Raw genomic sequence first — 15,747 nt, 5'->3', positions numbered from 1 at the left:
GTATAATATTAGGAACGGAAGGTAGTAGTGATTACGAACTGGAAAAGAATGGGTATTGAGAAGCAAAAGCTCTAATGCTAAAAGTTATAATGAGAGTCTGTGCAATAGATGTAATAACCCCAATTTTTGGGAATTTTTGAAACCCTTATGAATAGTGTTTTTGCTGAATGAGAAAACTTTTCATGCCACGCTATGTAGGGGTTCTGTTATTGATCTTATGGGATATTATTAGTACTCTATGTGGTATATAAGTGTATGTAAAGATCGTCAGAATCCAATTCCGAACACTTTGGTTTTTCCCGGAAATCCATAAGATACGGAGAGAATTGAGTATAAGGTAACAGAATAAAAAGGATTTAAATTAAAGGATTATAATAGAGGATCATAAAAAGGAATATAATGTATTGAGAAAGGTTAAGGGAACCTAAGTAATAAGATCCCGGGTATGATCCTTCAAACGATAGACGAGAACGAAAGTTAAGCGAACCGTACAACAGATCAGCGGTCATTAGGCAAACGATTAGGAAGTTAATCAAAGGGATTAATGGGAGTGATGTCATCCAACCAATAGAAAGGAGACAAGGAAGGGAGGATGACATCATAAGGGTGACATAAGCATGACATGGAAGGAAGGAGGTGTGGTTGATTTAGGACCACACAAATTCAAGGGCAAGGTGGTAATTTGCTAAATCAAAAACAAAACCAAGCCAACCAACTAGCAAATCATTTCATCAAAAATCAAAAAAAATCAGCCAAGGCATTGTTCTTCATATTAGCTCTCGGCTTTTTGCTTTTTTTTAAAGAAAAAAATTTCCAAAATCAAGATCCAAGCATCCTTAATTGGTAAGAAAATTCCCTAACCATCTTTATGCTTAGTTATGGCTATATCATGAGTTTAAGCCATTAATTCTTTCTCTAGCTTCTTCATTTAATCAATGAAGAAGACAATGAATAGTGTTTTCAAGTTTTTAACTTGAACTTTTCTTGTTTTTCTTGAAGATCCAAGCTTCCCTAAGGCTTCTCCAAGCTTATTAAGGCTTCCTAGCTCAACCCACCACTCCAAGGAAGGTATACCATTTTCAAACCCTAGGTTCATATATATTATAAGTGATTTTGATGAGTAGGATGTTATGGTATCTTATTGTTATGATTAGAGTTTGAGGTTTGGTATGGTAGTGAAATGAGATGGTAATTTTGTGGTTTTGATTTAAAGAAACTTAAGTATGATTAAAGTTAGGTTTAAGCATAGGTATGAATGATTAAAATTGAATTGGTTGGGATTGTTATGATGTGATAAGGATGGGTGTTTGTTGTGTGTTGGATTTGAGGATGGTTTGTGTTGATTGTGGATAGTTTAAAAAATGGGAAATTGCGTAAACATAGCCGTCGTAACGTCCGATTTTCTTTAGACTGTTTTTGTGCATAGCATTAGGACCCGAGAACCCCCTGCTAAATTGTGACCACTGCCATGTTTAGATAGCTCATGTTACGAGCTTCGTTTTGATATGTAGTTCGTTCGATTCCGATTTACGGTTTAGGAGAAACGACCGTTTCAAGTAACGGCGTTTCACGAACGAAACTTTTTCCCTCGCCTTACTTTGAAATGTAGGTTAAAGACCAAAAAGGGTTAATTAATGCATGAAACATTTATGGTAAGTGTTTTAGGCAGTTGGTAAGTCACTCGCGAAGGAATCGCTTTAAAACTCGTAAAGGTTAAATTATTAAAAATGGTGGAGCCGAGGGTACCCGAGTGACTTAAGCGAATCAGTGAGCGCAAAACAAGCGTTAGAGTCTAAGTTAGTTAAAGTATAGAATTACAAGTGATTTTGGTTTAATTCCAACTTACTTGTTGTTTATAGGTTACCAGACTCGTCCCGAGCCATTCGTAACCCCCAGTCGCTCAGGCAAGTATTCTACCCGTTATACTGTTGTTGTGATGTATATATGTATATGCATTATCTTGCGATAGATGCATGATGTTTATATTAGCAAATGTTGCAATATATTGAAGCATGCTGCTATGGTATATATATGCATGTCTGTTTCATATTCTTTCAATATATATCTGTTGGTTCAATTGATAATACCTATGCTAGAGGATAGCGGTAACTTGCATATACCCTTAGTATAGGGACCCAAAGGTGAAAATATTTTCAAAAACCGGGAGTCGAGGATCCCGAGTAGATTTTATATATATGGATATGGATATATATATATATATATTTATATATTTATATATATATGGTTATAGTTTTCCAAACTATTAATCGAATAAGGTTTATTCGATAACTTTAAATTTTATTATTTATTGAATATTATTTGAATATTCATTCGAGGGCTTATGACTCTTTTATATTATTTATTGAATATTATTTGAATATTCATTTGAGGATGTATGACTCCTTTATTTTATTTAATGAATATTATTTATAATATTCATTCGAGGTATTATGACTCAGCTTAATTTATATTATTTATTGAATATTATTTGAATATTCATTTGAGGATCTATGACTCCGATTATTTGCTGAGATATATTCTTTATTTTATTAAAGAATAAGGTATAAATAATCAAACTTATTTTCGATTATTCAAATAAAGATAATACTTTCATATAAGTATATCTTTGGTTATTTAATACTCGTTTCAAGTATAAATTTTAATACTTCTACTTCAATTATTTTTATAAAGATTATTCTTTATGGGAATATTATTTAAATAATAATATTCAGTCATTTTCTAAATATTCTGGGGACTGATTTACTTCATTAAATCAGCCTTACTCCAAACACTCTTTAAAGTGTTTTCGAGTCTTCAAAATGATTTTTAAAAGTCAGAGCGGATCCAAAAAAAAAAACTCATTTTTATATTTAAGATCTTCCTTTTAAGGGGATTTAAATACTCGCTCAAAACCTGGGGAATCCGGCTCTGTGGTGTATTTTATATTCGCAACAAGGTTGCAGATTTGGTAAATGAATTGATTACTTGCCCAACGTTCGGGAAGTAAGCCCCTCTCATTGAGTCGGCATAAGCGACAGGCCGGGGTACGGTCTATTATTGTGTAAGTGGCTCAGTGGGAGTCCATCAAATGCATAAGTGGCTGAGTGGCAGTCCAGCATAGGTCTTAATTATGACCAGGGTGATGACCAGTGGGGAATTCGTCCATCTACTAGTAGAAAAGGTTACTTATTGGTATCTTTGCCTGATCAGCAAGATATCGGGTTTATGCCAAAATTCTTTTCCTTTCCAAAATTCATTGGATGTTTCGAACTCTGTTCATACTTCACATAACAGAGGTTCCAGGAAATGTTTTCGGGATATATATGTATGTGGATATATATATATATCGGGACTAAATAAAGTATCTCATAACTTTTTCATTCAATAATATTTCAAAGATTGAATCTATTCAAGTCTTATCTTGTGGTCTCATCAGTGGGATGAACTTTTGAAATTGATTACAACTTGAACGGTGGTAGTTCAAGTAGTATTGGGAAAGATATAAGTATATTGGGGTATTTGGTAACCTCGTCTTTTAAACTTATATCTAATTAATAATTGTCTTATGAATGACAAAGATTTTCAGAAAAACGTTGAGACAAGGTTAGATATATGAGATCACCTTGCAACGATATTTTTTTTATACAGTTATACACTGGGACTTTGTGTATATTATGCATGGAAGAGGACTTCCAATATTTTGAAAAGTATATATGTATATATACTGAATATTTTGCGACTTCATCGCACTAAGATATCAAACTTGGTTCATTTCTTTTGACCAAGACTTTAATGAGTATTATGAGTAGGCTCATATACTATTAATCATTATACATATTATTTTGGTGGGCTTGCTGCTCACCCTTGCTTTCTTCTTTCATCACACAATAACAGATAGAAAAGATGAACAGAACCAAGCTCCCGATTCGCAAGCGATTAGGAGACGTTCCGCAGTTTTCTAGAAGCATTGATGCCGCCGTAGCTGAGGTAGGAACTACCAATAGGCTAGGCTTTCAACTTTTGATGGACCAGATTTATTTATATTTATGAATTGTAATAATGGCAAAGAAATGTAAATTTATTCAGAAAACCTTTTAAGGTGTATTGGCAGATAATTGTGGAATAAAATGACTTGTGGTTATTTTTGGATGTTCATCTCTGAGACTATAACGTGTGGTGTGTGTTTATTGTGGGGTCACAGTACAGAGTAGTTGAGTAATTATTAAGATTGGGTGTTATTAAGGGAAATGGAACTCGTGACGACCCGGATCCCCGACCCCGGATCTGGGGGTGTTACAGAAATGGTATCAGAGCTAAGCGTTATAAACCTCAGAGATGATGGGACGTTAAGATAATAAGTTCACTAAGATAATAAGAACTCTTGCCAAGTTCATAGTCGGGCTACCTAACGTAGCACTGACAGTTAAAACCCTTATGGGAACCCTTATGGGTATCGTGATAGTAACATAGTTTGTTCTCGTATAGGGCAGCGGGGCACCAAACCTTGAGGTTCAGGAGCATCAGCATGAGGATGTTTTATTACAAGTTGGAGATCAAATTGTGAATCCGATGGAGTACCCTAATGAGGGACCGGATGAGGTTCAGATAGAGAATGCTGCGGTTGAGGATGTGATTCCGGAAAGGATTGTGGCTGAGGAGGATCTCATGGAGGATCCTGACGAGAATGAAGAGAGGACCGTTGAGGAACAGATGACCGCAGTCAGGGCGACTACCAGAGCAAGAATGGCCGCGAGGGTGGCCCTAGAGAATGAAGAGTTACCAAGGGCACAAAAGTTAATGAGGGCAGAAGGAGTGGGGCCTTCCACGACCCCAATTATACCAGTATCAGACCCTCTTCCAGAGGCTCCTGTAGACCTCCATGAGGTTCCACCAATTCCTGTTCCCTCCCCTGTACAGAGCCCAGCACATACTGAGGAAATGCCACCTTTATCCCCTGCACCATTGTCACCTGATACCGTGCTTGGTTATCCATTTGGATCTCCTGGGTCTGCACCACCTGTTCCCCATGGACTGCTAGATGCTACCACTCAGGCATCTCTTATCGCTGATTATCATATGACTTTGGGTGGCCTGTCAGAGGCCCGGAATGTTAGGAGTGATCTGTTGGATCGACTTACTGCACCAAGGATTGAGGGTGGGATACTTCCGGCAGGATTAGCGTATAGCATGGAAAGGATTGAGGCTACCACCCGTGTTACAGCTAGAGGCCATCTTGAGGGTCAGGTTGATCCAGCTCTACTTGCGACTATCTTAGACCTCATCACCTCTGTGATGGAACAGGTTAGGGATGTTGTGCGTGCTCACACCTCTTAATCCATGGTAGTGTGCAGAGCCAGAGCAATCAAACAAGGGTCTCATGTAGCACCGCTTTTGGATGATTAGCCTAAGTTATGAATGATTAGTATTAATGACGAGATGACTATTTATGGTAGTACTTTTGGGATAGGAGCGATAAGTTCATATGATTTAATCCTCTTTAATATGTTCAGTTGTTGTACCCTCGAACAAATGGTTATGTATATATTCGTTAATTTCAGTTCAGATCAGTTTGATTGTGATAAATCACATTGTTAATTGCTCTATTAACACTTAAGAGAGTGTCATGAAGTTTATCGAACTTAAGAATTCATAATTTGCAATCGTGCAAGGACTAAACGAGGGGAAGACTTAAGCAAAGTAAGTAAGACAAATATCCAGAGACTCTCAAAATTTTCCAAGTAATATGCCCCACAAGGAATAAGATTAGGGGCAAACCTTGAATGTGATAATCAGGGAGGTCGCAATTAAGATATAAGGAACCCAGAATATAATAAAGTGGAAAATGAGGATTTTAAATTAAAAGATGACCCCAATTATGGGGAGTAGGAAGAAATATTTAGACAAAAAAAAAAAAAAAAGCAGAAGTCGAGCGAGATAAGGAGACCCGAGGCGGTACTCCTATACGGAAATTCATGGACCTATCTAAACAGAACTTATGCTTTATTCCCAACCACCACCTTGAGGAAACAATGCGATAGGAAATTCTTTCAGGACCTTTAAGTCGCTAAGCTCTCAGAGTTCCATGGAACAAGCTGACCCAGCCGAGGCAAGAGCCTGGCTAAAGGAAATATAGGAATTATTTGAGATTCTAAATGATTGGCGAATCACAAAAGACTGTTTTTGTCACTTACCCTCCTAAGAGAGAGACCACCCGCTGGTGAAAGACCAAGAAAAGCACGGAGCCAGAGGTTATAATAAACTGATTAAAGTTCAGCCAATTGTTTTCGGGAAAGTAATTCCCAAGGTTATGGAATAGTGTAAAAGCTTTAGAGCCAGAGCAAAGGCAGACGAGTATGATGAATTATGAATCTAAGTTGTAAAAGTTATCAAGATTCGTTCTGAAGACACGAATCCAGAATGACGGGATGTTTGAAATCAATGCTTATGTTGTGTTGGTTCATGAAATAACGATAAGAGAAAGGAATATAAAGGCAAGAGAGTTTGAGGAATGATAAGGGAGTTGGGTATGAGGAAACCCTAAAGACTCGTAGAAATAGAAATAGAAGAGTATGTAATCGTCAGGATGAGGGTGATTCACCATGAGTTAAAATTGATGGTTGAAGGCATAAGAGTTATGTATATTTTATCCCCTTTAAGTTGGGAGGATTCGAGGAAACCTTGAGGTAATTCGAAGGATAAATAATGAGACGCGGATAGACTAAGGAGACAAGAAAGTAAGAAATTAAGAAAATTGGATGAAGGAAGTGACCTTCAAGAATGGGAAGTGTAAGACCGGTGGCTTGATACCCAGGAAGGGAGACGCCAGGTATGAAAGATATCCCAACATTGAGGTGACTGTTGAGATAAACAACAAAAGTAAATAAGGAATTATTAAGAAGAAGTTCATGTTGAACATGACCAATATCTTCCAGAACATCCATGTTATCATTACCAAATCAGGAAAGAAAAGCGGATGACCATTGTTATCTTTTGGAGGCCATATGGATTGACCTTAATTTGAATAAGGATGCTATTATGAAGTTAGGTATAGACTATCGAGATGGGAATGATGAATAAGATAATCTATCACGGATATATGACTTGATTTATCCATGGAAGGATGCAAGTACCTTTTAAAGGTGGAATTAAGGATAGAACATTGGTAACTTAAAATGAATCCTAGGGGAATGCATACAGGTTGGCATTTCATCCTTAATAGGGATAGGTATGAGTTTTGACAGTATGAATTGGAAAGGATTAAGGTAATAATAACCTTTAAGAATCAGTGGAGAAATTTTTTAGAAGTATATAGACAATGGTTCTAGTATTAGTAAATGGTATTTTGATATGCCCTGTATCTAGGGAATACAGGAGGAACGATTGAAGGATAACCTTAGAGGTTTTACAGGGAGAAAGGTAATATTCGAAATTCTCAAGAATAGAAATGTTGATAAAGGAAATATGACGTAATTATGATGTTGCCAAGTGGGGCACGTGTTAAACCACGAGAAAGTATGGATCGAACCAGTAATGGTCGAAATTGTTCAGGGCAATTAGGGCCTAGGATAAAGGATGTTCTAAGTATGATTGAGAGTCAGTCGTGACAGTGATTAACCTCTAAAGACTGAGGCAATAACTTATGGAAAAATAGTGATTTTTTTTTTACTCATCAGATATTAAGGAAAACATCTTCACTCAAGCAGTGATCGGAAATAAGGTAGAAAATTTATTTGGAGGTGGTTAAAAAGACATTGACTGTAAGGAAATTTTACTATCAGGAAAGGCCAAGGAGGTGGCCGACACTTTAAAGGTAAGTGGATAATTATAGGCGCGTGTGCCAAAAGAATACAGTGATGATGGTTAGAAATGTGAAGGTTGAATTATGGTTTGGAAGATTGACATTCCTTCTGATGACGGTGCAATACCCAACCGTAATAGTAGTAGGTAAAGGTTTCATTCGTGTAATCGCCATGAACGGGCTATCTATCTTAGGAGGTCCTATCTGGGGATAAGCCAGGACCATGTTTCCAAAAGGACTAAACGAACCTTTGAGTTAAGTCTTCTATCGAAGGCATATGATTAAAAATGGTATTAGCCTGCTATCGTTGCTTTGAGCGAAACTCTTCTGCAATTTTATCTGCTTCATGTCATGTATGTATGTCAGAATCAGGAGTGTTCTTCATGAATCGTGAATGGTGATTATGTTACCTCCTTAGAAGGATTTGATACGACATGTATGGACTCCGTATGGTTAGCTATTAAGATTTCATGGAATGTGAATGACGACAGTAGGTCAGTGGTGGACCATAGTAAGGCAGCAATGATTCTGCGAGTATCGAGCTGATTACAACCGTGAGAGTTGTATTGGAATGGGTGTTGAGATTGAGTACCACTAATCGGGTCGTGGTAGTGTATAAGTTATCATTGATAGACTAATTAAGTAGAGTATCTACCTAGTGAATTATTATTCTTTCTTATTAATAGAGAGTCGTATTATTATACGAGGAAGGTTGCGGTGCAAGCATAGAATTCTAGTAACGATGATGTATAGATTGAGATCCCAGATTCGATTTTCGATGTCGAGGGAGTTTCAAAGGTGATTGTGTATAAGCTCGAGGAAGAGCATGGGTCCATAGAATGATGGACGGGATAGCGAAAATATTTAGGCACGTGAAATGCGATGCTATAATACTTGATGTTGATATAAATACATATATGTTTTGTTCTTCTATGACAAACCTCTATAGTTCAGAGGTAGATTCCAAGCCAGATATTTTATGGAAAAAAAAAAAAAATTTTTTTTTTTATGAATATACAATTCTCTTCAATTCGTTCTTTTCTCTTCTTTTCATTTCATGTAAGCTGAGAAGAACAACCCTTCCAGAAGGGGAGGTATTGCCGAATGACTATCTATCTGTGTGATAGAAGCCGAGTAGGATATCAGCTATTGTTTAATTGCTTGTCAAGTACTAAAGGCTGGCCACCTTCTGTACTAACTATGCGATATAACAAGTGTTCATGATCATAGTGATCTCTCAACAAATTCCTTTACTTCTATTTGATTGATCAAATTTTGGAAAATAGAAACAGCTGAAAAAAAAAAAGAGGAGTAATAAAGTGGTGGTAGTATGCGGAATGGGAATACATTCGTGATACTAAGGTTGACGTGGTTATTAAAGGGTTATAGAACGCTAGCGAGCAAAAGTATGACCAGTATAATATTAGGAACGGAAGGTGATAGCGATTACGAACTGGAAAAGAATGGGTATTAAGGAGCAAGAGCTCTAATGATTGGAAGCTATGATGAGAGTCTGTGCAATAGACTTGAAAGAAATTGGAATGATCACTTAATTCGGATTGAGTTATCTTACGACAATAGATCATATGTCATTATCGAGATGTCGCCTTATGAGATCCTTGAGGGAAGACAATTTCGATCTCCCTTATGTTAGGATGAAGTTGTAGAGCGCAAGATGCTCGGACCCGCAGTAGTCCAAAGGACCAAGGATATGATAGATCTAATCAGAGGACGGCTGGTAGTAGCCCAAGATGGACATGATAAGTATGTTGATTTGACACGAAAGGATAAAGAGTATGAAATAGGGGACCTAGTAATGTTATAGGTATCCCTTGGAAAGGATTGATGAGGTTCGGAAAGAAAGGAAAGCTAAGTCTACAATTTGTTGGACCCTTGGATATATTAAGACGTTTGGGAAGTTAGCATATGAGCTAGCCTTAACCCAGAACCTGTAGCAAGTTCGTAACGTGTTTCACGTATCAATGTTAAGGAAGTGTAATTTAGATGCCAGATGAATAGAGGCATATGAGCGCATAGATATGCAACCCGACGTAACCTATATGGAGCAACCAGGAAGGGTTATAGAGTGAAAAGGGACAAGTGCTTAGGAGAAGGATTATCAAACTAGGCAGAGTTTGGTGGTAGAACCACAATGTGGGAAAATTGACTCGAGAGTTAGAAAGTGTGATGCTAAGAGAGTGTCCCCATTTGTTTTCTATCTGATTCCGGGACGGAATCCTTTTAAGGAGGGGAGACTGTAATAACCCCAATTTTTGGGAATTTTTGAAACCCTTATGAATAGTGTTTTTGCTGAATGAGAAAACTTTTCGCGCCACACTATGTAGGGATTCTGTTATGGATATTCTGGGATATTATTAGTACTCTATGAAGTATATAAGTGTATGTAAAGATCGTCAGAATCCAATTCCGAACACTTTGGTTTTTCCCGGAAATCCACAAGGTACGGAGAGAATTGAGTATAAGGTAACAGGATAAAAAGGATTTAAATTAAAGGATTATAATAGAGGATCATAAAAAGGAATATAATGTATTGAGAAAGGTTAAGGGAACCTAAGTAATAAGATCCCGGGTATGATCCTTCAAACGATAAACGAGAACGAAAGTTAAGCGAACCGCATAACAGATCAGCGGTCATTAGGCAAACGATTAGGAAGTTAATCAAAAGGGATTAGTAGGAATGATGTCATCCCACCAATAAAAAGAAGACAAGGAAGGAAGGATGACGTCATGTGGATGAGGTAAGCATGACATGGAAGAAGGGAGGTGTGGTTGATTAAGGACCACACAAATTTAAGGGCAAGGTGGTAATTTGCTAAATCAAATACAAAACCAAGTCAACCAACTAGCAAATCATTTCATCAAAAGATCAAAAAATCAACCAAGGCCTTGTTCTTCATCTTTTAGCTCTCGGCTTTTTGCTTTTTTTCAAGGCTTAGAATTTCCAAAATCAAGATCAAAGCATCCTTAATTGGTAAGAAAATTCCCTAACCATCCTTATGCTTAGTAATGGCTATATCATGAGTTTGAGCCATTAATTCTTTCTCTAGCTTCTTCATTTAAACAATGAAGAAGACAATGAATAGTGTTTTCAAGTTTTTTAACTTGAACTTTTCTTGTTTTCTTGAAGATCCAAGCTTACCTAAGGCTTCTCCAAGCTTCTTAAGGCTTCCTAGCTCAACCCACCACTTCAAGGAAGGTATACCATTTTCAAACCCTAGGTTCATATATATTATAAGTGATTTTGATGAGTAGGATGTTATGGTATCTTATTGTTATGATTAGAGTTTGAGGTTTGGTATGGTAGTGAAATGAGATGGTAATTTTGTGGTTTTGATTTAAAGAAACTTAAGTATGATTAAAGTTAGGTTTAAGCATAGGTATGAATGATTAAAATTGAATTGGTTGGGATTGTTATGATGTGATAAGGATGGGTGTTTGTTGTGTGTTGGATTTGAGGATGGTTTGTGTTGATTGTGGATAGTTTAAAAAATGGGAAATCGCGTAAACATAGCCGTCGTAACGTCCGATTTTCTTTGGACTGTTTTTGTGCATAGCATTAGGACCCGAGAACCCCCTGCTAAATTGTGACCACTGCCATGTTTAGATAGCTCATGTTACGAGCTTCGTTTTGATATGTAGTTCGTTCGATTCCGATTTACGGTTTAGGAGAAACGACCGTTTCAAGTAACGGCGTTTCACGAACGAAACTTTTTCCCTCGCCTTACTTTGAAATGTAGGTTAAAGACCAAAAAGGGTTAATTAATGCATGAAACATTTATGGTAAGTGTTTTAGGCAGTTGGTAAGTCACTCGCGAAGGAATCGCTTTAAAACTCGTAAAGGTTAAATTATTAAAAATGGTGGAGCCGAGGGTACCCGAGTGACTTAAGCGAATCAGTGAGCGCAAAACAAGCGTTAGAGTCTAAGTTAGTTAAAGTATAGAATTACAAGTGATTTTGGTTTAATTCCAACTTACTTGTTGTTTATAGGTTACCAGACTCGTCCCGAGCCATTCGTAACCCCCAGTCGCTCAGGCAAGTTTTCTACCCGTTATACTGTTGTTGTGATGTATATATGTATATGCATTATCTTGCGATAGATGCATGATGTTTATATTAGCAAATGTTGCAATATATTGAAGCATGCTGCTATGGTATATATATGCATGCCTGTTTCATATTCTTTCAATATATATCTGTTGGTTCAGTTGATAATACCTATGCTAGAGGATAGCGGTATCTTGCATATACCCTTAGTATAGGGACCCAAAGGTGAAAATATTTTCTAAAACCGGGAGTCGAGGATCCCGAGTAGATTTTGTATATATATGGATATGGATATATACATATATATATTTATATATATATGGTTATAGTTTTCCAAACTATTAATCGAATAAGGTTTATTCGATAACTTTAAACTTTATTTATTATTGAATATTATTTGAGTATTCATTCGAGGACTTATGACTCTTTTATATTATTTATTGAATATTATTTGAATATTCATTTGAGGATGTATGACTCCTTTATTTTATTTAATGAATATTATTTATAATATTCATTCGAGGTATTATGACTCAGCTTATTTTATTTATTGAATATTATTTGAATATTCATTTGAGGATCTATGACTCCGATTATTTGCTGAGGTATATTCTTTATTTTATTAAAGAATAAGATGTCAATAATCAAACTTATTTTCGATTATTCAAATAAAGATAATACTTTCATATAAGTATAGCTTTGGTTAATTAATACTCGTTTCAAGTATAAACTTTAATACTTCTACTTCAATTATTTTTATAAAGACTATTCTTTATGGGAATATTATTTAATTAATAATATTCAGATATTTTCTAATATTCTGGGGACTGATTTACTTCATTAAATCAGCCTTACTCCAAACACTCTTTAAAGTGTTTTCGAGTCTTCAAAATGATTTTTAAAAAGTCAGAGCGGATCCCAAAACTCATTTTTATATTTAAGATCTTCCTTTTTAAAGGGGATTTAAATACTCGCTCAAAACCTGGGGAATCCGGCTCTGTGGTGTATTTTATATTCGCAACGAGGTTGCAGATTTGGTAAATGAATTGATTACTTGCCCAATGTTCGGGAAGTAAGCCCATCTAATTGAGTCGGCATAAGCGACAGGCCGGGGTACGGTCTAATATTGTGTAAGTGGCTGGGTGGCAGTCCATCAACGCGTGAGGGGCCGGGGTACGGTCGAGCGCGAGGTCTTAATTATGACCAGGGTGATGACCGGTGAGGAATTCATCCATCTACAGTAGAAAAGGTTACTTATTGGTATCTTTGCCTGATCAGCAAGATATCGGGTTTATGCCAAAATTCTTTTCCTTTCCAAAATTCATTGGATGTTTCGAACTCTGTTCATACTTCACATAACAGAGGTTCCAGGAAATGTTTTCGGGATATATATGTATGTGGATATATATATATATATCGGGACTAAATAAAGTATCTCATAACTTTTTCATTCAATAATATTTCAAAGATTGAATCTATTCAAGTCTTATCTTGTGGTCTCATCAGTGGGATGAACTTTTGAAATTGATTATAACTTGAACGGTGGTAGTTCAAGTAGTATTGGGAAAGATATAAGTATATTGGGGTATTTGGTAACCTCATCTTTTAAACTTATATCTAATTAATAATTGTCTTATGAATGACAAAGATTTTCAGAAAAAACGTTGAGACAAGGTTAGATATATGAGATCACCTTGCAACGATATTATTTTTATATACAGTTATACACTGGGACCTTGTGTATATTATGCATGGAAGAGGACTTCCAATATTTTGAAAAGTATATATGTATATATACTGAATATTTTGCGACTTCATCGCACTAAGATATCAAACTTGGTTCATTTCTTTTGACCAAGACTTTCATGAGTATTATGAGTAGGCTCATATACTATTAATCATTATACATATTATTTTGGTGGGCTTGCTGCTCACCCTTGCTTTCTTCTTTCATCACACAACAACAGATAGAAAAGATGAACAGAACCAAGCTCCCGATTCGCAAGCGATTAGGAGACGTTCCGCAGTTTTCTAGAAGCATTGATGCCGCCGTAGCTGAGGTAGGAACTACCAATAGGCTAGGCTTTCAACTTTTGATGGACCAGATTTATTTATATTTATGAATTGTAATAATGGCAAAGAAATGTAAATTTATTCAGAAAACCTTTTAAGGTGTATTGGCAGATAATTGTGGAATAAAATGACTTGTGGTTATTTTTGGATGTTCATCTCTGAGACTATAACGTGTGGTGTGTGTTTATTGTGGGGTCACAGTACAGAGTAGTTGAGTAATTATTAAGATTGGGTGTTATTAAGGGAAATGGAACTCGTGACGACCCGGATCCCCGACCCCGGATCTGGGGGTGTTACAGGGTACCACCTATGATTGGAATCAAACAATCATATTTTTCAGGCCTAAAAATTCATTCCAAGGGAATAAATGTTGGTCCTAAAAAAGGCCTTGCTGCTTTGTCAGGCTGGTTTATAAAATTTTATAGTGCAAGGTTGAATTTGGGATCTAGTAAATTTTTTGTTGACTCTGTATTTTATTTTTCAACTTTAATTTAACTGTCTTATACTCATTTTTAGAAGATGAGGAGCAGGGAGATGATGATGATACTAACTCTTTCACTGACAAATTAAATATATTTAAAACAATTGTTTTTACATATTATGTTGAACAAGGGGGGAAGGATGAGATATTTATACATGGATTGTGGCATTGCAACAAAGTAGGTGATAAACTCATTCCATTGAGAAATTCTGAACCAGTGAGTGAAATAATTCATACTAAAATAGTGTAGATGATCAATGCCAAGGAAGGAAGGGAATTTAGAGAAACCTATTGGAAGACTATTATTGGTGATTCAGTGAAATTTATGATTTATGAGTGTATAACTGAAATAAATCACTTATACTCTAGTGAAATTAAATACCAAATTGTTAGGTCCCGTAAAAGGGCTATTTTAAGCTAGAAGGAGGGTTGAATAACTTAATTACCAATTTCAAAATTATTATAGCATTTTTTAAAAATATTATCCTATTTTATATATTTTACCGATGTAGATTATTAATGCGGAAATAAAAGACAAGGAAGAAAATACCACATGAGTGATTTATCATGGTTCGCGATGGCGCAACCTCTAATAGATTCGCTCACCCCTACGTCCAGTCCCCGAGCTCCTCTCTAGGACTCGAGTTTTTTCCTTAATATAACCTTGCTCCTTACGTAGGCGGAGAAGCCTTTATAACCCCATAAATATTTTTCTTGGTGTGTTATCCCGGGTTACCACCTAAAACTAAATGTGCAAACCTACACTACCTATCTTAGACAATAACACCCTGTTATAGATAAAAAGAGTTTGGACCAGTAATATACTATACTAGGCCGGATGACGTACAAATATTCTTAAAAAAATATTAATGTATACTTTTCTTTAGATAAAATGAATGTTAGAGTATACTTGGTATTACTTCATTTTGAATATATATTATTTACGAAGTAATAAATATATTAAGTCCTTGTGAAGCGTTATAACTTTCGGATCTTTGATAAAATAATTTCTCTTTTAATATAGTCGTGTGTAGACTTTTATAAATCGAGAACGTTACACTTATTCTTTACTATTTGTACTTATAAAATATTTGGCCGAGAGAATAAAATGTGCGTAATTTAAACAAAATATATCACAAAATATAAGAGTAGAGTTTAAATTATATTAGCACAATTTATATGTGTATATATATAATACAATATAAGCTTTAAGTTTTTCCCACGAAACACTGAAGATGCTAGTAAGCAAAGTAGCTTAATTCTTATACGATTAAATACATACTTATATTTACTTAAATTTTTAAGATCTTCCCACTAGAGGTGCTGGTAA

The sequence above is a fragment of the Apium graveolens genome, chromosome 1, assembly GCF_009905375.1.
Source record: "Apium graveolens cultivar Ventura chromosome 1, ASM990537v1, whole genome shotgun sequence".
NCBI lineage: Eukaryota > Viridiplantae > Streptophyta > Magnoliopsida > Apiales > Apiaceae > Apium > Apium graveolens.
Note: the sequence above shows the minus strand (reverse complement) of the source record.